Genomic DNA, 23,603 nt, shown 5'->3' with positions numbered 1-23,603 from the left:
ACTGAGTTTTCTTATTTTATAGATATAGATAAAGAAATAGGGTGATACTCATCTTTTTCAAATTAGATAATGGTGTCGCCAATTTTGAATTTTAAATTTTATTGCTTGATAGGCTAACCAATTAATTTTTTTTTTTGTTTTGTTTATGGTGATACTCATCTTTTTCAAATTCATAAACGATGGGATAATAGTGTCGTCAATTTTGAATTTTAAATTTTATTGCTTGATGGGCTAACCAATTAATTTTTTTTTTGTTTTGTAGGGAGTGGATGGGTGTCATAAATCATGGGATGGATAGATATTGAGTTTTCTTATTTTATAGATATAGATAAAGAAAAATGTTGATACTCATCTTTTTCAAATTCATAAATCATAGGATAGATAAGGATGGGTGGTTGCAAAGTTTGGGACTCTTAGGCGGGAAATTTAGGTAGAGTGAGAGAGAAGGTTTTCATCTGAGCTGTCCATGTTAATATACAAATGAATCATGACCCTTAAAATGTCCTAGTAGGACAAATGTCTCTAGGATATTTTCAAAATCCGTCCTGCTTTATTATATAGATTGTAAGATTGAATTTTTTTTTAAATCGTCATGTCAATTTTGATAATGAATTAAGGGATGATTTTTGAATATAAAAAAAAAGAAAAAAAAAGAAAAAAGAAAAGAACAAAGGGATGATTTGAGAATTAACTTTTTAAATAAATTTTTTATTTAAAAAAAATGTAAAAAATAAAGAGAGTGAATTAATTTTTTATAATAATTTTTTGACTACTATATTGAGTTAGCAAATAAGACCTAAATCATTAAAAAAGCGGAGTTGGAGATTGAAATCCAAGATTTTACGTTTTTCAGTATATACATTTTGGAAAAAGTGGATTTGGGAGGCTTGTTCTTGAGCAAGCCCAACAAATCCTGTTGTGACAATATTTTAAATTCTGAATCAGACCAACCAATTCAACTGATTGACCGATCCATATTTTGATTCGATTGCACTCCTAAACTCATGTTTTAAATATCGGATTGAACCGGTCAATTTAACTAATTGACCTATTGACCGGTGTAAATTCTTATTAATTGCACCTCTAAACCCGTTTTGCATAGAAACCAAATATAACTATTAACTAGTGTGAATCGGTCATAAGCGCATGGGGCTTGAACTAAAGCACTTGAGACTAAAGTTTCGTTTGGCATTGGCTAATATAGTCAACATTTTTGTGTTGAAACTATTTTAGTCTTGTTTGGTTTGAATTTTTTAGCTTTTTGACTTTTGCGAGAGAAAAAAGTGTAATGATTATAGATTAGATGTGATATTTTATCTTATTAACTTATTTAGCTTATTTTGTCATTTTATGCTTTTTTTTTTTTTTTTAACCTCAAAATGATAGCCAAACCAGAGCTAAGTGAAAAGAGTTACAGCCACTGCACCACTGCTTTAGTTTGTACATAACTGCTAAAATTATATTATTTATTACCTCTTTAGTGCATTTTCATTTCAAGATCCAAATGTAATAATTTGTGTTGCAAATAATTAATATAAAGATAACTAATAATATATTTATATCTAAATATATGTGCTCTTAATATGCGAAGGTATCATATTTATATAATTTAAGTAATGTTTAATTTTAATATATTTATAAAATAATTATGACATCACGGTCTGACTCGGCAATTGAACCAATAACCCATTCACTTAATCATTTTATCAATTTACTCACCAGTTCGGATTTCAAAACATTGGTTGTGAGTATTAGTGTGGCTTACTCCAGGTTTATTGACATAATCCAAACTATTCATTTTATAAAATATGCAAGAATTTGTTTCAAAAAAATGAAATATGCAAGAATAGATTAATATTGTAAACAACTGTATTGATTGAAAACAAAAAATCACATAATTGAATTATATTTATCTAAAATAGATTAGACGGTAAACATGATTTTGATAATAAATTTTTCAATTTAAAATAAATAAATATGATATGATCATATAATTATTTATGTGTAATTATTTTAATTATTTATATAAATAACATGTTTAATAAATTTTACAAAATGAAAAATTTAAATTAACTGGATTGGTTCGGAGTGAGCCTCACCAATGCTCACAGCAGGCAGTCCAGTATCTAGAAAGGTATGTCTAAGGTGACTATTGCTTGGTGGAGACCAAATCTAAGGTGATGGTGTCACATTACCGAATAATTTCCCCCTTTATTAAAAAAATTAAGTGTATAATATTACATGCCTATACAATGAACACCAAATATAACATTTAATTAATGGAAAGAAAATGAGGACCAACACATAAGTAAAGTGATTTACAAGGTGTTTAACTAACAAGCTAACTATGGAAAAGGTTGGTAGTGCTCAATCTAACAAGGTTTTTTAGGGTTTGTTTGAGATGTGAATTGATTTTTTGATTTTTTTGACTATTTAGCCGAGGTTAAAAAGTCTCGTTTGAGATAAGTTTTTTGGCTTTTTTGATTTTTGTGAGAGAAAAAATAAAATAATTATGGTTTGAATGTGATATTTTGTTTTATTGACTTTTTAACTTATTTTATTATTTTGTGGTTAAAATAGTCAAAAAAATCAGACTTTTTGACATACCAAACGAAGACTTAGAATCTATGTTAGATTAGTCAGTGTAATTTTTACTTACACTTTGTTTATGAGACAGTAAAAACTAAATAAACTAAAAAGAGCTAAGTATTAAGAAGTGGAGACATAAAAATGTTCTGTTTTAAAATTAACATACAATTGATAGAATTTAAAAAAATAAATAAATATACGTGGAATAAGAATAGACAAATAAATAAAGAGATGAATTTTTAATTCTCTAGTAAAGTGCAACGCGTTTTAGCCAACAAAGCTATGGAAAGGTTGGTGCTACCCAATCTAAAATCTCTTTTTTGTCTAATTTATTAAGGTTACTTTTAATTTGTTTGAGAATATGCTAGATGCAAAGACCCTTTTTCTTTTTTTTTTTTTGATATTTTGTGTCATATTATTAGTCTACTTACTATTTATAGTTTATTTAACAAAAATAATTTAAATAAAAAGGGCAACGTACTAAAAAGTGGAGATATAAAAATGTTGTGTCTTAAGCTTTTTTTTTTTTTTTTTTGTACCGTAATAATATCTCTTTGCAAAATAATTTAAGTTACTCCAAATATATTAATTTTTTTACCTCATATTTTAATCAAAAAATTATTAAAATAATCTGTTTTGAAACGAAGCCTTACTATCAAAGGTACAAGTCGTGTTATAAAAATTTAAAATAAAAGATTAACAAAAATTGTACAACATTTGGCCTAAAATCTGAAATCAGAAAGACTATTGTAGATGTAGACAAGTTGCATGTGGGTAGTGTCCTTTCAGTTGTCACTGTGTCAAAATTAACCAAATCAAATGCCAAATTGTAGAGTGTACTTCATGGCTAGCTTAGCTTTACCAATTTTTGACAAAAGATAGGCTCATTCCTATCATCCTAAAACAAGCTTCAACCCGATTCAAGTATGGAAAGTCATCAATTTTGGGTGTTCTTCAAAATGAAGCACCTAAAAATGAAGCACCTAACCGACTACACAAAGAGCAACAACTTTAGAGACAGCTGTTGAGTCCATGTAGAAAAGCCATGAACACCGTATAATGGTGTAATCAATTTCACCATTACTGCTTGGTCGTACATGGATATATATATATATATATATATATATTATAGGTAGAAACACGACAATAATTTATACCAGAAATTATTAAGTGCTTTCGGTGCAAAAATATACTTAGCCTTCGTTTGAAATGTGGGTTGATTTTTTAATTTTTGGGTATAAGCTAAAAAGTCTCATTTGAAATGAGTTTTTTTTGACTTTTATAAAATAAAAAATGCAATGATTATGGTATAGATGTAATATTTTGTCTTATTGACTTTTTAATCTATTTTATTTTTTTTTGACTAAAATTGCCAAAAAATCCTATGCCAAACATAGCCTTATTGTTTATTTTTTAATAAACAAACGAGATATAATGAAAATATTATAATTATTAGATCGATCTAATTTTTTACGCGAATGATATGCAAAGACCCTACAAATGAATTGTTCGGTTCATCAAAATGGGTTATGTGGTAAGCACTATGAGCCTCTCGAACATGACAGACAAAGTCAGATTATAGAAAATCTAACCATTTTTTCTTAACCTAAATTCACTAACGCTCCATTTATTTGGGTGGAAAATGCTTTTCAGAGAAAACATTTTGCTATGTTTTGTAGTAGTGGTAGAGGGACAAAGTTGGAGGTGGTAGCGCGGTCGGGTGGTAGTGGTGACAATGATGGCGACGGTGATGGTGGCGGTGGTCACGGCGATGGTGGTGTGGTGCTGGAGGTGAGAGTAGTAGTGATAGTGTGGTGAAATTGGTAAGATTTTAATCCGGAGAATATTTTTCGCTTTTAAAGATGAGAAACATTTTTTACCCAAGTAAACTTATTTTCCGTTAACCATGAAAAATGTTTTCATTTGACTTTTATTTTTTATTATATCAAATGTCAAAAAAATACAAAAAATATTTTCTATCCAAATAAACGGAAGGTAAATAAATGTAGATTGTCTTCAAAAGTTAGGTAAAATATAATTTATAATATTTTATAAATAAATAAGTAAAATACTCTTGAAAATGCTCTTAGACTTCCAATGGCTCTCATAAAATGAATAGCTAATCTTCCTTTGGTATTGATTTTTTTAGTTGATTTTTTTGTGTTGAGACATTTTTAACTTGGCTTTTTAGCCCCGTTCGGTTTTATTTTTTTGACTTTTGTGAGAGATAAAAGGGTTTTAGAAAGCTTAGCTTTTAGTTTTTTACCAATTTTGAGTCACATCACCTCTTATATTTTTTATCCACAAAAAGACAAAATAGACTAAAAAAACCAAAAAAATCAACTTTTACCAACTTTTCAAAACACGACAATATATAATGATTATAGTTTGAATGTGATATTTTATCTTATTAATTTAAGTAATTAATTTTATCTTTTTATGTTTTTTTTAACATAAAATCAAATACCAAACGAAGCTTTGATGAGTTATTTTCTCAATTGCTTTTTGAACAAAGGTACCCCGTGTGTGGTAAAATGCCAAAGTGAAGGAAAATGTCTGAGCAGTGAAAATTGTATGTAATAATTATTAAATCAGATTTTGTGGTTTTTTTGGTAATTGGAAAACCTGATTTATTTTGGCAAATATTTTATGTTTTACAAATATTAAAGATTGTCGGATTGTACCATTTCCATAATGGGTGAAACATATTGGAACAAGGGCATTGTACATATATTCAAATAAAAAAACAAAAAAAAAAGGACATTGTACATATATTCAAATAATTTAATGAAAAAGTTACAATTCAATGAAAGTACAGAAAAGAATTTTGGTAGATTTTTATTTTTATTTTTTCTAAATTATAATAGAGGTGGGAAGGGAAGAAAAAAAAATTACAAATGGATGGAAATCTCTCTCTTTTTTTGTTTTGTTTTTTTAGGAGGGAGGGCGGAGGAAATTGTAGATTAATGTATTAAAAAATTATAGACTAATGGTAAATTTCATCAATATTAATAATTAAACTAGCAATATTGTATGGGATGAACTGTTAAGCAATTAAAAAATAACATGTAGATAAAATGAGTGTTACTGAGATGAGCATGTTAAGGTGGATGTGTGGCAAGATTAGAAAATGGATGGAAATCTCTCTCTCTCTCTGTTTTGTTTTGTTTTGTTAGGAGGGAGGGAGTGGGGGAATTGTAGATCATTGTATTAAAAAATTATAGACTAACGGTAAATTTCATCAATATTAATAATTAAACTAGCGATGTTGTATGGGATGAACTGTTAAGCAACTAAAAAATAACATGTAGATAAGATGAGTGTTACCGAAATGAACATGTTAAGGTGGATGCGTGACAAAATTAGAAAAGACAGAGTTAGGAATGAGTATATTTGAGAATGGGTAAGAATAGTACCGATAGAAGATAAGTTGAGAGAGAATGAGTTGAGATGATTTAGTCATATACAACGGAGACCAACAGAGATCGTAGTGAAGAGATGGGATACAGTAACAGTAGATGGTAGTATTAGGATAAGGGGTATAGACCTAAATTGATGTGTACTAGTGTAGTAAATAGAGATATGAATCTCCTTAATTTGACTAACGAAATGACCTTGGATAGAGTCGAGTGAAAAAGAAGGATTTATGTAACTGATTCCATTTAATGAAACTTAAGGTTTGATTTGGTTTGGTTTGGTCTGGTCTGATTACACTGAATTAAAAAAATTTCTTTTTGTTTTTTGTTTATTAATATATTTGGCATTACAATGAAGCCTTGTGAATTATGTTTGTTATGAAGATTAAATTTAACAAATAATTAATAAACAAAGAAACTATCAAGTGGGAGAGAAAAACTCAACAAAATACTGAAAAATACGACTCACACACAAATAAAAAGATTTGAATTGCTAACCTTTTATTCAAGAGTTTTGGTCAAACAGACTAATTATGTTGGCTGGAATTTATCTTGAATTTATCAAATTGTTCCTTCTCTTCTAGGATGGCAACTTCCCTCCCCTTCGACACCCCTTACTCCATCCCATCTGGATTTTTCATTCCTTGATAAAGAAGTAGAATGAGAATAGATTTTGCTTTCCCTCTCCATTCTATCTATCCCCCCAATTTTATTTATTGAATATACATATGTGTAATTATATTTTTTTAGTATAATAAGATTAAAACAATAAAATATTATATTTAAAATTATTTTTGCTATTTATTTATTTCGCATGTAACTTTTAATTCTCATTAAGGCCTAGTTTGGGAAGACTAAATAAGTGCACTTTTTGACTTTTTTTGTATTATGTGTACAAAAAATAAAGAGGAGATGTTGATTGATGTGACCCAAAAAAGATAAAAAGATGAAATAAGTGTACTTTTTTCTTTGTAGCCAAACTTGACCTAATTATCAATCATTATTATATTCTAATTTTTGTTAGTATATTCATTCGTAAAGTTACAAAACCAACCCTAGCCATTTCCCCTATCTGTCATCCATATTCTTCTCTTCTCTTCTCTTCCCTCTTTCTTTCTCTTTCATCTATAACTTCATTTTCCCAATTTGTCATCCCTATTCTTCTCTTCTTTTCCCTCTTTCTTTCTCTTTCATCTATAACTCTAATTGTCAGTCATCTGTCGCCGAGCACCACTACGCCACGATCATCTATCACTCCAAATACATTCTATTGCCCACAAATCACGTGTAAATCAATAAAGATCAAAATAAAAAAGTTAAATTTAAGATGTCTGAATTTATTGTTCATCTTAAAACAAATTTCTTTACCGTTCAACTTCTTGTGCATTTTTTTTCATTACAAGTCCTTCATCATCTCTCAAATCCCCTTAATCCCATCCTCATGAATCAAATTGTGACCATTGCACATTGGACTAGGTCTTGTTTGGCAACTATCATTTTTAGTTAAAAAAATCAAAAAGTTATTAAAAAAATTAAAAAGTCAACAATTCATATCAAAAAATTAAAGATTTTATTTTTCTTTTACTTTTTGCACATCTTTTCATAAAAAATTTAAAAATCATTCCAAACATATTTTTTTTTACTTCATATTTTAACTAAAAAATTAAAAAAAAAACTATTCTGAAACGAGACCTAAATCAAGGTAAACACATCAAAATCAACATCCCCAAATTTCATGCATTTGTCCTCAATAATCTAACAATTCCCAATGCATGGTCTGTCACATCATACAATATTTTCCTGCAAGCTAAAGAAAAAGTTGGGGTAAAAAAGTGATTAATTACGTGGAGAGGATGGAACCACTTAAGCTAATAATTGTAGTTAAAGAAAGGGAAATGCAAACCACCACCATATGTACATAAAAAAAAAAAAAAAATGAGTGAGAGTACTAATTAGTGTTATCACTAATGATGTGGTAGTGGATTTCACCATGAATGATGTGATATTTTGACTTTGGTGTTGTATTTTTTTTCTTTTTTTATTGAGTGTCATGTCATTAGTGGTCTTTTTAGAGTTCCAAAATTAGTGGTCTCTATCATTGTTGTAAAAAAAATATAAAATTACGTAAAAAATTATTAAAAATATATAAAAATATGTGAAAATACATAAAATAGGTATGAAAATATTATTTCAACAATGATTCATTCCTCCTTTTCCCCCACCCCCTTTGACCCCCTCTCTCTCATTGGTTACATTTTCTTTTTTTTTTTTTTTTTTTCCTACTCCTTCAATCACCACCCACCACGTGACAAAGGGGGTGAGGGGTGGCCCCAAAAGGAGGTCCCAAGCATTATTCATATTATTTTTTAATATTATTTAGTCCACAATAACTGTTGAATGAGCGGTTGTTAACAAAACTCTTAAAGAAAAAATATTTTAAAAAATAAAAAACAAATCATTTTAACTAGTGTGTTTGGGGGTCCATATCCACAATTATGGCCACTTGGACGTGTGTCAATCTTGTGTCCGGAATTACTTTTTAGCGTTTTTTTTTGTTTTTACTTTCACTGAATTTTGTTTAGAATTTTATAAATAAAAAAAATTATACTTTTAAGGTTTACGAATCAAAAAGTAATAAAAATTTAAGAAAAAAAATTGACTAAAGACTAACAAAACAGGGCGTTTTTTTTTTAGAACTTTTTAACTTTAGTATTTTTTTAAAAAATTCAATTTTGTTTTTTACTTTTTAAATCATTCAAAACTAGACAAATGTAGAAAGGGAAAAAAAAAATTGATACAAACTTTTTAAAAAATTATTAAAAGTTTTTATTAAAAAATTTTAAAAATATAACTTTTTAAATTAGATGGCAAAACGACAGTAGACTATAACCCCTAATAATTGAGGCATAGTAGGGGAAACCATGGGGTAGGTTTAGTATCCTGTCAGTAAAAGAAAATTAAGAAATTTCAACTCCTAAGACATTTTAAAAAGGCCTAGACAAGTATAGGCAGGCCTCCACTTGGGTTTTAACGCAACGATTTTTGCGTTTTAGTAGGTTTATTTTAATGGGGTTGGCTTTGGTCCAGTCTATCATCAGATTGAATTATATTGTTAGATTTATGGAGATTTATTACGGGTTTTGTTTTGAAAATTTGAACTGTTTAATATGTAGAATTCTTCGAGTATTATATGCCTGTAAAAAATTACGTTGATCGAATATCGATAGCTACGTGATCTAATCATTTTTTTGTCAACCGTTAATTTATTCACCGTCTATTTTTTTTTATACAAAACTAATTTGATCACATAGTTATCAATATCCGATCAACGTGATTTTTTACGGGCGTATAATACTCGAAGAGTTCTACACATTGAACGGTTCAGATTTTTAAAACGGGACCCATGGTGGGCCTCCACGGGCCCAACAGCACGGTCCAGTCTGATGGTGGACTGGACCAAAGTCAAACTCTATTTTAATATATTGAGTTTTATTTTAGGAATATGATTAAAAGTTAATTTTTTATTTGTTTAACTTTCTTTTGAAAAAATGTATAAAAAATATGAGAGATGATGTCATTTAAAATGATTTAAAAGTTAAAAGATGACTTTTAACTATCTTTTCAAAATAACTCTGAATCAATCATCGGCTAAGATTTGTGAAATAGATTATTTATAAAAAAAAATTAAATTAAAATATCAATAGCCTACAAACTTGTTAAGTCAAAAAACCATTAACATTTTCAGTTACGGGTGTCATGTAATAAAAATTTATAAAGAACTAAAACCAATTTTCATTTTAAAAATTAAGGGGTTGTTTGGGATGATATAAATAAATGTACTTTTTGTCTTTTTATAAAAAGATGTGTAGAAAAATAAAGAGGTGATGTGATAGAAAAAAGATAGATTATTTTAAACTTCCCAAACTTAACCTAAGAAGAAAAAAAACCCATTTTCTCAAGGCACACCCAAAAAAGAAAAAAATAAATAAATGAACCACTAAAGAATTCATATTGTGATAAGCTAAAAATTTCTGTCATAAATCAATTTGATGAATGACTGACAAGGACTTGAGGATGATCATATAATATGACAATTTGGCCCCGTTTGTTTTGGGTTATAGCAAGGGGATTAGGATTACTAGTACCTTGGGATTAGTATATGGGGTGTTTGTTTTGAGAGATAGCCTTGGGACTATTAATACCTTGGGACTAACTAATACCTTGGTATTACTAATACCTTGTTTGTTTTGAGAGATAGGGAGGGTATTCCTAATACCTTGGTATTACTAATACCCTTGGGGAGGGGATTCATAGTGAGGAGGTAGAGATGGTATTAGAAAAATAGTAAGGAGATTAGAAATTTTTTATTTTTTTTATTTTTTATATATTGGAAATTTTTTTTAAAATATAATTTTTAATTTTTTATATTTTTTTATTTATTTTATTATTTTATATAAAAATAATTTAACAATTCCTCACTACTAATCCCCTCACTATCAATCCCCTCACTACTAATCCCCTCACTATCAATCCCCTCACTAACAATCCCCTCATTATCAATCCTCTCACTATCAATCCCCTTCATTCTATCTCTGAAAACAAACGACCCTCACTAACAATCCCCTCACTATTAATCCCCTCACTATCAATCCCCTCCATTCCATCTCTGGAAACAAACGGAGAGTTTGGGTGGAATAAGATTATAAAGAAAACACAAAACAAAATTTATAGATAAAAAGAAAAAATCACATTTAATGATGTATCTCATTTACATTATTTAATAAAAATAAAAATATTTATCAATTTAATTCATAATTACAAAAATAACATTATATCATCAACCTTACATATATCATTTTTGTTTTCTTAATGACCATCAACCCTCTTTTATTATCTTTCAAGCGTTAGATGAGCCTTTTGTATTATTTTTGGCAAACTTTTTGAGAGGAATGATATAAGACATGAGCAAATAATTGATGTCTTCAACATAACCAAACATATACTCGTTATTAAAAGAGTCAATGTTCACTTGGTTTATTACTTTCAGATCCTTGTATATATACGATAGGGGCAGCTTGTCTTTGTGGACTAGAGAGTGGTGTTGGACCCTGATGACGAGTCCTGGTTCGATGATCCGAATTGTTAGTATGTAAAATTTGTTGAATATTTTATTTTTGTAAAAAATTATATTGATCGAATACCAATAGTTACTTGATTGTATCAGATTTTTATCAATAATTTATTTTGAAAATTATATTTACCTTTGACAGAAATCTGATTCAATCAAGTAACTATCGATATCTAATCAATGTAAGGTTTTACCAGGATAAAATAATCGACGAGTTCTACACATTGGTTGGTTCAGATTATCGAAACGAGACTTGTGATAACCCCCACAAGCCCAACAACATGCTCCAATTCGATCACCAATTGGAGAGAAGTTGAACCCATATAAGCTTATTTTGAGAATCCAAGATTATTATAATATTGTGAGCTTTAAGGAGATAGTTGTTGAGAGAAATAGCCGACTCTTTACTCTCTAATACATAATGAAACGTGATAGATTCATTGTAATCTCTAATTCATAATGAAACTTAAGTTATGTTTGGCATAAATTTTTTAGGCTAAAATAATTATAAATAGAAAAATAGGCTAAAAAATCAATAAGACAAAATATTACATCTAAATCATAATCATTTTATTTTTTCTCTCATAAAAATAAAAAAAAAAGAGCTAAAAAACCCATCCCAAATAAAATTTTTTAACTTCAGACTAAAATAGTTAAAAAATCAACTCACATACCAAACGAAGACTTAGTAGATAAAGATTTATAACCAAACCACGTAAATGTGGTTGTGTTTATCCTATTTTAATTTTTGTCATATTTGACAATCATATTTTACCACAATAATAATCAATCAAATGCTCAATTCTTCCGGTTGTTGGCCTGATTTGACTCAACCTATAAGAAAGGACCTACCACCGAGACACCAATGGAGCTCAACCACACGCCATAGACGAGCTTAGGTTTCGATCGGAGTACACGACGAGATCTTAGTAGAAAGCCAGCTGAAAAACAGCAAATTCCCCCCTTCCTCCGGAATCAAACTTGAGTCACGCCGGTAGAGAAGGATACTTTCTCTATGCTTGTTAAGCAATTTGCCCTCTGGCAGGAGGAAACATCATACATGTCCGAGGAGTCATAATGATTTTTCATAAATTCTACAAGTTGAGAAAAATCACGAAACTTGGTCGGGAAAACACTTCCCCTAAGACCTATCTCCAGTAAAAATTTCAGCCCGAAACTCCTTCGTTTGAATGCCGAAACGACGCGCCAAAGTTCTGCACTATTGGCTGCTACTGCTGTATTTTGCTGCTGCTAGCAGCCCTGTTTGCTGCTGCTGGCAGTGCTGGTTGGCTATTGGCATGGGCTGTGGCTTTGCCATTTGCTGGCTATTAGTGGCTTGCATGCCTTGGGCTACTTGGGGCCAAACCTAGGCCCACGAATGCAGTGATGACATCTCATAACATTTTTTTTTTTTTTCATTCAAAAAAAAAGAGGCCCAATTCTTCCAACCATACCAAACCACTAACCAACATAGACATTTTTTTTTTTTCATTCAAAAAAAAAGAGGCCCAATTCTTCCAACCATACCAAACCACTAACCAACATAGACATAGATGAAAAATTACGATTAGAAATATTCAAGAATTATAAATAATGATGGAAACAAAATTGGGTCAAGCATACAAAATTTAATTAAAAAAATAAAAAAATTATATCCATTACATTTATGAGAATCCAAACCAAATAGAATGTGCCTCACCAACTCAACAATCCATTGGTAAAAGCAAAACCAAAGAACTGCTATACATCTGAATCTAAATTTTACATGATTGGTAGCGATGTGATTCAAATTTGTTTCATGCCTGAATGTTTTGAAAACATACCTTATAGTAACTTGGCATAACCGCGTTACAAATTAGTTGTGTTGAACCCGCATAACCAAGTGAGCAATAACAAAATCAAACTAAGCCTTTGTCCCAACAACAAGGCTTCTAATTAAGGACGGAACTTGGTGGTGTAAGAAATCTGGGAATAACTCAAATATTAACAAATCAAATTTATCTAGAAATGAACAAGGGCGTACAATACAAGACCCAAAATGCTTAAGAGGATCAGCAAGTGCTGGGCTATGTGGTCACAAAGTTGTAAATATCATTACCCACCTAGCATTTTACATTTGCCAGTTAGAAGTTAAATCTAAGACATTGATAAATTGGCCAGAAACCTTCTACATATGATGATAAGATTTCCACAATACTTCTTAATATTTACAATTTAATGTTCTTAGTTTCGTATGCATTCAAAGTTGCATCACTTAACCAACAACAATTAATACATGAAACTAACGAAACTCAACTTCCTTGAGGATTTTAGTGGCTTTAGTATCAGGAGAGAATGTATATTCTCTCATACAATCCTCCCTCTCCTTGTAAGAGCCACTTGTAGTGAGAGGTCCAACAACAGAGAAGGGGTTTCTTTCAAGTTGCTTAAAAAGGAACAGAGGCAACAATGAAAGAAAAACCAGTTAGGCTTTAAGAGAGAAGAACCATGGGCCATCAAATCAAGGGTGGCAAGTTGGTTGTGAGATAGTGTTGCAGAATGTTATTGGCTTCGTTTGGGAAGCCATAGTTTGGGCTTTTTTTGGCTATTTTAGTCACAAAAAACAAAATAGGTTATTTTAGCCATAACAAACAAAACATCACATCCAACCCATAATCATTACATTTTTCTCTCACAAAAAAACTCAAAAAAACCAAAAAGCCAAAAACCCTTCACAAACCAAGCTTTTAAGCCCAGGCTAAAATAACCAAAAAAACCAAAAAGTCAAAAACCCAACCCACTTTCCAAACGGAGGCATTATACCCTTCAAGAGAGTAGATAATTTTGGGAAAGCAGGCAGTTTGGTTGAGTTTTCAAAACTTGTTTTCTGAATTTTTTTTTTTTTTTTGAAAAGTAAGAAACTAGTTTGACAAAAATAAATATTAAAAAAAATATTTTAAAATTTTCAAAAATGATTTCTTCCCCCAAAAAGAGAACTATCTGAAAATAATGAGTGTTTTTTTTTTTCATTTTTTTTACCAGACTAGTTTTTGACAATCAATCATAAACTCGATCAAATAGAGCTGATGCTTGAAGTCATATTGTGCACTGTCAAAATTGCTTAGGCCAACCAATTTTTACAAAAGAAACATAGATCTGGGGAGTGGAGACTATGGCCTGTGTTACATACATTAAACTTAAAATATAATAAAACACTGATTCCCTTATTTTTTATTTTTATTTTTAGGGATTGGAGTTTTGTATGTAGCTAGTTCTGTTTCTTGTATTTTCTTTTGTTTTTTCAGTAAACATCTTGTCCCCGTTGTTCTTGGAGCTTCTTTTGTATTTCTCTTCTTTTATTAATATATAATCTCTCACAGCTTTAGTAGAAGCTACGTTACCTCAAGACACAGATTGTTTTGGTATGAGGAATAGGAATGAAAACAAAATACACCACATGCTCTAAAATATGGTATGATGGAGATAGAGTTGTATAAATCACGCTACTAGAATTTAAAGTGACTACTATATATAACAGCTACTATATTCTAATAGTTAGACATTCAATAAAATATTGTTATAAATTAATCATGTAAAAACACAATTCTAGAAGTATTGTGGTTCATTTGTCTTATATTTGATCATGCAAAAACTCCATTTTCTCTAAATTTTAGTTCATTATATTTGATTTTTATTCCTTTTATAGGAAACTTCAAGATATAATGGAAAAAATTTAAACTTGCTTTGGATTGCTAAATTTTGTGTTTTGAAACAAAAATGTACAATGTCTCAAAACGTGCGTTCCATCTCGTAAATTGTTAGGGTATTAGTGTTTTTGAGTAACAAAAAGTAGAAGACTATGCACAAGGTGCCTATATATGGGACCTCTTGACAGGTCTCAACCACGAAGTCTGTGGAACAAGGTAATCAAATTAAATTAGATCCATTGGCTCTTTAGATTGTATAACCAACTTTAGGAGCATAAGATGCAGCTGTTTTGCTATTTCACATTTTAACAACCATATGTGAAAATTATACCATTCTATATAAACTAGAACTCATTCAAGACACTAGGTTTGAATGCAGAATTACACGCATAATAGAACCAAAAAGACAATTCAACCCTAGTGGACCATACAAATATCCCTAATTAACTCAATTTAAAAACCACAATGACAAATTGATTCTTCTCAATAAATTGGATCCACAAAAATTGAAACATTCCATAAAGAGAAACTCCTCGATCAGCCTTCTACATATGCTGATAAAATTTTTATAATCCTCCTTAATAATTACAATGAATGTACTCAGTCTTGTATGCATTCCAGGTTGCACCACTAGAGATAGCAAGTGTAACAAAATCTCACTTGCCCACAGAAGAAATCTAAATTTTGACTATCAACAAGCATTGCTATGTGAAGCAAATAAACCCCAACTCCACTGAGAAGCTTAGTGGCTTAGTATCTGCAGGGAAAAAAAGTACGCACTTTCATGCAATCCTTCCTCTCTTTGTAACGTCCAAGTACTATATAGACCAACGAGAGGAGAGAAGGGGTTTCTAGTTACCTAAAAAAGGAACAAGGCAAGAATGAAAATCCAGTTGGGCTTTAAGAATAAGGAGAAGGGAAAATGAGTCTGCTGAATGTCATCACTCTTCAGGATTTGAGAAAGCAGGCAGTCAGGTACTAAGAGAGACACCGTGCATGAAGTTATATAGTGAACTGTGTCTAAATTGCTTGGGCCAACCAATTTTTACAAGGGATAACTACCAGCAGGGTTATGGACCGGACTTATTTACTCATAAGTTGTGAGTAAATTTTTTTTTATTCTTTTTGTATTTGCCCTCCTTTTGATAATGATAAAATTTTGACACATTTCAAATGTATGTTTGTGTTTGTGGAATGATCATTTGGTACTAGTAATGATACTAAGAAATTTATCGAAGGGATAAATCATAGATTCATTTTTGCTCTTGTTTGTAAGTTTTGAATTATTTTTAATTTATTTGTGTTAGTTTATATTGAAATATGATGCAAGAAATGTAAGTAGTTGAATTGTATTTTTTAAAGATGTTTTTATAGTGACAAATTTATCATTGAAAGTTAGTAAATAGTCTGGTCCACAGGACCAGCCCATAACTGCCCCTTTTTACAAATAGAACATAGAGGGCTACTCAGCTCAGAGGGTCCTGTATCTCTCACAGCTTTCAGTGGAAGACTCTGTACAAGTTGTCTATATATAGACACTACTATCAACACGTCTCAAAAAAGCAGTGTAAGCGGAATAAGGTTATCAAACTAAATTAGATCTGTCAACCCTTTTGATTGTATAGGCCCTATATAACCAACTTTGGAAGCATAAGATGCAGCTGTTTTGCGTTTTAAACTACTACCATCTGTCAAAATTATTCCATTCTATTTAATCCCACCATTCATGACGATTTGTACGGATACATAATTATATACCTAGAACCAAAAGGCAATTCAACTCCGACGAACCATACAAATATCCATAATTGACTAAATTTGAACAACACAACGACACATTGATTCATCCTCAATATACTGGATCAAAAAACAAAAATTAAAGCATGTCACAAGAGAAAAAACAAGGAAGCAATAAGTTAACTATTTCCTCATCAGAAAAACTAGTATACATACACTCCTAAGCAGTTGGTCTGCTAAAATTTTGACACCCATGTAACCACTCAACCAACCACAACTTTCCACTGACTTTCTCTGTGGTTTGTGCTAACCTTCCTAGCTACACTTCAAGAAACAAACTGCTATATAAAAACTGTAAAAATAAATTGATAGAGAGAGAATAAATTGTATGTATTATTGATTGATGTAATGTTTCTGATTGTGTATTGTATGTACATTATATAGGAGATGTGAAGTGGAGGTAGAGTGGTGTAGTGGAGTAGGTGAAGTGGAGTGTGTAGTAGAGTAGGTGAAGTGGAGGTGGAGTGGTGTAGTGGAGTAGGTGAAGTGGAGTGTGTAGTGGAGTAGGTTTAGGTGTACATTAACAGCCCCCCTCAAACTCAAGGAGGATAGGAACTAACCAACTTGAGTTTGAAGAGAGTAACAAAACAGGAAAGTAAACTGATAAATAAAATAAAACAGGATAGGAGACACGGTATGGTCGTGTCAGACCGATGTAGCAGACAGTTTATGGGGTCATGTCGGACCGTTGTAGCAGACAATGTTGTGATAGTTGTTGTGACAGTTTACGGAGTCTTGCCGGACCCTTGTAGAAACTAATCGAAATCAATGTCGGGACAGTTTACAGAGTCTTGTCGGACCCATGAAGGAACTAACCGGAATCAATGTTGGGACAGTTTACAAAGTCTTGTCGAACCCTTGAAGGAGCTAACCGGAATCAATGTCGGGACAGTTTACAGAGTCTTGTCGGACCCCTAAAAAGTTGCACCCTCAAAAGGCGTGCCCAATCTATCAAAAGGCGTGCCATAAAAAGGCGTGCCCATTCCATAAAAAGGCGTGCCAGATATGATGGCGAGGCACGTGAGTGCCTTGGCTGGCGCCCCCGTTTGTCGTCTGGCGTCAAGTGGCGCGCGATACGCGTGGCTGCCTCGGCTATTTAACCAAGACGGAGGCTGAGGCTGAGGCAGAAGCTGAGACAGAAAAACTGAGAAAAACCTCTGAAAAATTCTTTGTTTTGCTGAGAAAGATACTCTGTAACACTCGATTGCCCAGAAAAATGGCTTCGTCTTCCCGCGGGCTGCTCACCCTCTTTCCCGACCTCAACGAGTCAACAAGAGAGATAACTGGTGCGGTGGCACTGGAACCTCAACCAAGCGCCCCGGAGTTTGCTCCGTTGAACTTTCCTATGCGGTCTGTGGAGCAAAGAATGGCAGTGCAGTCAGATGTGGAGGCCAATCAGTATACATTGAAGTCATGTGTGGAAACCATGACTGCGGTTACAAACTTGTCGAACCGGCTGCAGAGTAGGGCAAATGAGGTACAGCAGTTAAACTCCCAGCTGGCTCTGCTCCAACGCATGTATAAGGATGCGCGAGCAGAGATAAGTGTGCTAAAGGCGGAAAATAAGGAGCTGAAGCGGAAGGCCACCGTGATGTTCCGATTTGGAGGGCCGCCATATGCTGCAGTGGAGGAACAGGGGGGAGTGAACGTGCTCAGTGGATTGGAAAACACGGAGGCAGTACCATCAAGGGCCGTCCAGGACGGAGGCAAAAAGAAAAGACCGGCGGAATAGGCGAAGAAGGGAGGTCGGTTGGTGGCCGGCTGCAGAAAAGAAAACAAAGCTGCTGTTGTTGTTGTTGTTGTTGTTTTTTTTTGTGTAAAATTGTGATCGGGGTGAGCCCCGACATGAATAAAATAAGATGGTGTGCAGTTCGTCTTCTTCCTCTCTTGTTTTTTTGTTTTTTTTTTTGTGGAATATAAAAAATAATAATAAGATAAGGGAAAAAGAAAGATAAAAAAAATAAAATAAAAGTAGGGATAGGAGAAATATAGTATAATAAAAAATATAGATATATATATATCTTAAAATAAAAGAAAAAATGTGAAATAATAGAAGAGTGGTGTTGGGTCAGCCATGGGGGTGATTAAAGAGAATAAAAAAATAAAGGGTTTGAAAGTGGAAAATAAAGAAAAGAAAAGAAAGGGGATTTCAGGAAAAAAAGAGTACAGGTTGCTCCGGCAAAAGATATAGTTTTGTAGAATGGGTCACATGGGTGATGAAAAAAGTAAAGTGAGAGAGAATAGGTGCAGTGCAGTGAGTGCCTGCTTTTAAGCAAAGTGAAAGATATATTAATTTGATTTCAGGAAATTAATATGTGCAAATATTTGTTTTTTTTTTTTTTTTTTTTTTTTTTTTTTTTTTTTTTTTTTTTTTTTAAGAAAGAACAGTGCAGTGAGCGTGAGTGCCAGATTCGTTTTTTTTTTTTTTTTTTTTTTACACCTCTTTTTATAGTGCCCGCTGAGTTTTGTTGCTGTTTGAGGGAGACCAAAAGATGGAGAGAAAACAAGGATTTTTCTCGACTTTGAAAGACGAAGTCGGCAGGGGCCTGTCTCCGGGGAGGTCTAGGGGGAGGAGTCCATCCAGGAGTGTTTCTCCCGGGTCGGGTCTTCTGCGCCGGAGGAGACCCGCCGCCGGCCACCACGTGGCGGGCCCGGACGTGTTCATTTCGAGATCCGAGAGCTTGAGGCTTGCAGAGGCGTTGTCGCCGTTAATGGAAGGGCCTGATCCTGATGAATCGGACGGTGGGGATTCCAGGATGGAGAGGTGGGGCCACTGGATGAAGGGCCAGCTCGGTCTCTGCCTATCAACGGTCCGATCTGAGGTTGCTGCTCAGTGTTTTGGGTGCGCCTTTGGCTCCGGTGCACGTTAGCAACAATGACCCTTTGCCTCATCTTAGCATCAAAGACACCCCCATTGAATCATCCTCTGCTCAATATATATTGCAGCAGTACACTGCAGCTTGCGGAGAACAAAAGCTTCAAAATGCTGTTGTCAATGCTTATGCAATGGGTAAGGTGAGGATGTTTGCTCTGATACCATGTAAAAATAAATTGATAGAGAGAGAATAAATTGTATGTATTATTGATTGATGTAATGTTTCTGATTGTGTATTGTATGTACATTATATAGGAGATGTGAAGTGGAGGTGGAGTGGTGTAGTGGAGTAGGTGAAGTGGAGTGTGTAGTGGAGTAGGTGAAGTGGAGGTGGAGTGGTGTAGTGGTGTAGTGGAGTAGGTGAAGTGGAGTGTGTAGTGGAGTAGGTTTAGGTGTACATTAACATAAACAAAAAGAGAAACCAGAGCAGAGTAACAAAGAAGAACCTCATTTGTACATGATCCAATCACTGCACTCCCAGCAAGCCATTCATAGAATTTGATAACCCATTTTTCCCTTCAATTTTTCGAAGCCATTCTCTCATTTTCCACCTTCTGTGCAAAAACCTTGGTTGCAATCATATTATCATCGAAGTACTGAGCATACGGTGCTCGTTTGGAATGAGCCTCCAATACTTTTGAAAATGCTTCTCTGCCTCACCTTTCTTCCTCAACAAAGTGTATATAATTCCATGACACAAATACGGTCGAAAATCCCTCAGCTCTTCCCTCACAAAAAAACAACGCCCAATTAGTACATGTTAATGTGTGTTTGGGAGGGGAAAGATTGAGTATACACCTAACCTTTGGCATAATGCACAAAGTGGTGGTCCCGGACTTGAACCAATGGTCACCCCTTAATTCCCAATTAGGCCAAGTCTTAACCATTGAACCAATGGTTAAATCTTGATAAATCCCTTTGTTCTTCCCTTACATGCAGTGTTATTAAAGGTGATAGGTGCATAAGGCGCCAAGGTCTCTTGGGGTCTAGGCTCAAGGTGTAAGGCGAGGCGTAAGTTTCACTGAAGCGAGGCGCACCTTATACGGAAAAGGAAAAAAAAATAAAAAATAAAAAATAATATAAGTAAATAATTTAGGGTTCAACTTCAACATAGTTGAAAAACCCAGCCCACATTGATCCTTAAAGCCTAGATATTAAGGAGAGAAAAACTAAAACTTTATAACTAGCACAGATGGGACAACTCCAAGCGATGTGGGTCACATTCCAACACACCCTCTTGGACCACAACACACACTAGCTGGACAAATAGCCCACCAGGCACAAGCCCAACCAAACTCTGATACCAAGTTGAAAAGCTTAACCCACACTTCTCCTTAAAACCCAGGTTTTAAAGAGAGTGAAACTACAGCCTTATAATTAGCACAGATAGGGCAACTCCAAACAAAATGAAACGTTAAACATTTAGTGTTCTTCGGAGATTAGGAATTAGGACTAATTTTTTTTCTATCATTGATTTGGGAGTAGAGATCTGTATTAGCATCTGTAATAAGAGTAGAGATCTTTTATAACTTTACCATATTAAATCAATGGTCAGATTTTAAACAAAACCAATTAAAGCAACAATAAAAAAATCCCTCAACACACAAGTCTTGGGCCTTATTGCGCCTTGGACCAGTCAGGCTACTTATCGAAGTCGCCTGGCTTGGAACATCACAAGGCACAAACCTTGGGCTTGGATGGGGCTTGGGCCAAGGCGCACGCCTAGGCATACCTTATCGAAGTCACCTGACTTGAAACCCTACAAGGTGCAAACCTTAGGCCTGGATGAGCCTTGGGCCTAGGCGCATATCTAGGCGCGCCTTTAATAACACTGCATACAAGCTCTTGATAAATCTTCAAAGCATCACTATAATTCCCTTCGATAACCCAAATTTGTGCAATCAAGAGCTTCAAATCCCTCAAGTCATCCATTTTCTTCTCCCTCTAGCTCCTCTCCATTGCCTCCGCAAGCCTCTTCTCAATCTCCTTCAATTGGAACTCCGAATCAGCCTCTAACACAGTCATCACAAGCCCATGATAAGCCTCCACACGAAAAAGGGTCTTTCTTGAGTATCTCATTGAACCCTAATTTCACCATCCTGAGGTCTCCATCGTAACGATGCAAATGAGCTTTCAACAATGGCGACTCGACATCTTCGGGTTCGAGTCCAATAAATTGTTCGACAATGGCAATTGCTTCATCGACCTTTCGATTCTTGATCTTTGCTTCCATTAAGCTGCGAAAGGCTTGAACATCGTTAGGATGAGAACTCATGTATGCTTCTAGGGTTCGCTCTTTCTCTTCGTCCAAACCAGCTTCCCTCGGCGGTGGCGACCAGCGCAGAAATGGCAGCGAAAGAAATAAAGGGTTTGAGGTTAAAGTGAGCAAAAAGTACGGTGGCGGCAGTGACTGCCACGATGGCGGTGGCTTTGAGGAGAGAGAAACGGAAAAGGTTTGGGGTTAATTGGGGTTTAGGGTTTTTGAGATTTGTGTTTGAGAATGAAGATGATGGTGATAAAGATTCTATGATTGAGAGTGATGATTTGAGTGAAGATGATGATGGTGGTGGTGGGGTTCTGAAGGAAAGTGAAGAAATGGGTTCGGAGAATAACGGACGGTGGTGATGGAGGGAGAGGTGGAGTAGTTGGCAACGATGTTGGACTTTAGCTACACACTCCATGTTTAGGGTTTATGGCAGTGTTTTACACACACACACACACACACACAGAGTAAAACCCTAATGATGGTGAAGGCAACGCAAGACAAGAAGCTAAGAGAAGAGTATGGTTTGAAATGGGCTTCTATTTGTGGGCTTCTTTGGTTTGGGGGTCCAATTTAATTTAGGTCCACATCCACATTTTATCATAGGGGCTTAGAGTAGGTCTTAACAGATGGACTTATTGTCTAATAGGTCATGTGATAATTAATGGTGTTTGTCATCAAACACTATTAAAAAAAGTCACTTATTATTAATTTTCAGCGACAGTTTAAAAATTGTCACATAAAAATATCATTAATTATAAGTTTTAACGATAATTTAAAAAAATTGTCACTAATTTTCAACTTTCAGTAATAGTTTAAAAAATTTCATTACAGAAAACCGTCACTAATTATAAATTTTAGTGACAATTTATAAAAATTGTAACAAAAAAAGTCATTAATTGTTAATTTTTAATGACATATGTAAAAAATCGTTAAAAAAAATTATTTTTAGCAATAATTTTACTAAGATTTATTTTCAATAGGACTTAATAGGAATTAAGTCCAATTATTAGGATTTATTAGTTGTTTACCCTTTTATCATTGATTGAGTGGCAAATTACTCATAAGTCGGGTGATTCTATTTGCACTCAAATAATAACTTAGTACGTGCAATTAAAATTTAAAAATTTTAGTTCGTATTATAGTCTAATATAAATTTATTAATAAGTATAATGTATTAAATTTTAAAATAAAATATTATTTTTTTCTCATGATACACCTAATTAATTTTTTAATTTTTTTTTAACTAGCTCGGGACAAAAATTTCTCTGTGCCTAAAGATAGAGATAGACTTCCACTATCACAAAAATGATCTTGAAAGACCAAAGCAAAAACTTTCACGGCTTAAATGATAGGTACATTTTTGCTTTTGTTTGTAAGTTTTGAATTATTTTTAATTTATTTGTATTAGTTTATATTGAAATATGATGCAAGAAATGTAAGTGGTTGAATTGTATTTTTTTTAAATGTTTTTATAGTGACAAATTTATCATTGAAAGTTAGTAAATAGTCCGGTCCACAGGACCAGCCAGTAACTGCCCCTTTTTACAAAGAGACTACAGATACGGGGCAGCTAGGAGCTTCTGGCAAGAGTAAAGCCAAAGGAAACGAGAATGCTACTCAGCTCAGAGAGTCCTGTATCTCTCACAGCTTTCCAGTGGAAGACTCAGTACAAGTTGTCTATACAGAAACTACCGACACGTCTCAAAAAAGCAGTCTAAGCGGAACAAGGCTATCAAACTAAACTAGACCTGTCAACCCTTTTGATTGTATAGACCCTATATAACCAACTTTGGAAGCATAAGATGCAGCGGTTTCACATTTTAAACTTCTACCATCTGTCAAAATT

At 33.2% G+C, this 23,603-nt stretch overlaps 1 pseudogene across 1 annotated transcript; it reads right to left on the bottom strand.

The window, feature by feature from the left end:
• Positions 1–19,834: 19,834 nt before the first annotated feature.
• Positions 19,835–23,581, bottom strand: LOC145801128 (protein SLOW GREEN 1, chloroplastic-like; annotated as a pseudogene). Its single transcript, XR_014342054.1, has 3 exons — positions 21,331–23,581; positions 20,820–20,824; positions 19,835–20,219 (listed from the first exon to the last, which is right to left on the bottom strand). The product of XR_014342054.1 is annotated as a protein SLOW GREEN 1, chloroplastic-like (transcript).
• Between the last annotated feature and the right edge of the window lie 22 nt (positions 23,582–23,603).

The sequence above is a fragment of the Camellia sinensis genome, chromosome 10 (assembly GCF_055761805.1).
Source record: "Camellia sinensis isolate YWXY chromosome 10, ASM5576180v1, whole genome shotgun sequence".
Lineage (NCBI taxonomy): Eukaryota > Viridiplantae > Streptophyta > Magnoliopsida > Ericales > Theaceae > Camellia > Camellia sinensis.
Note: the sequence above shows the minus strand (reverse complement) of the source record. Positions and strands in the feature narration are given on the sequence as shown.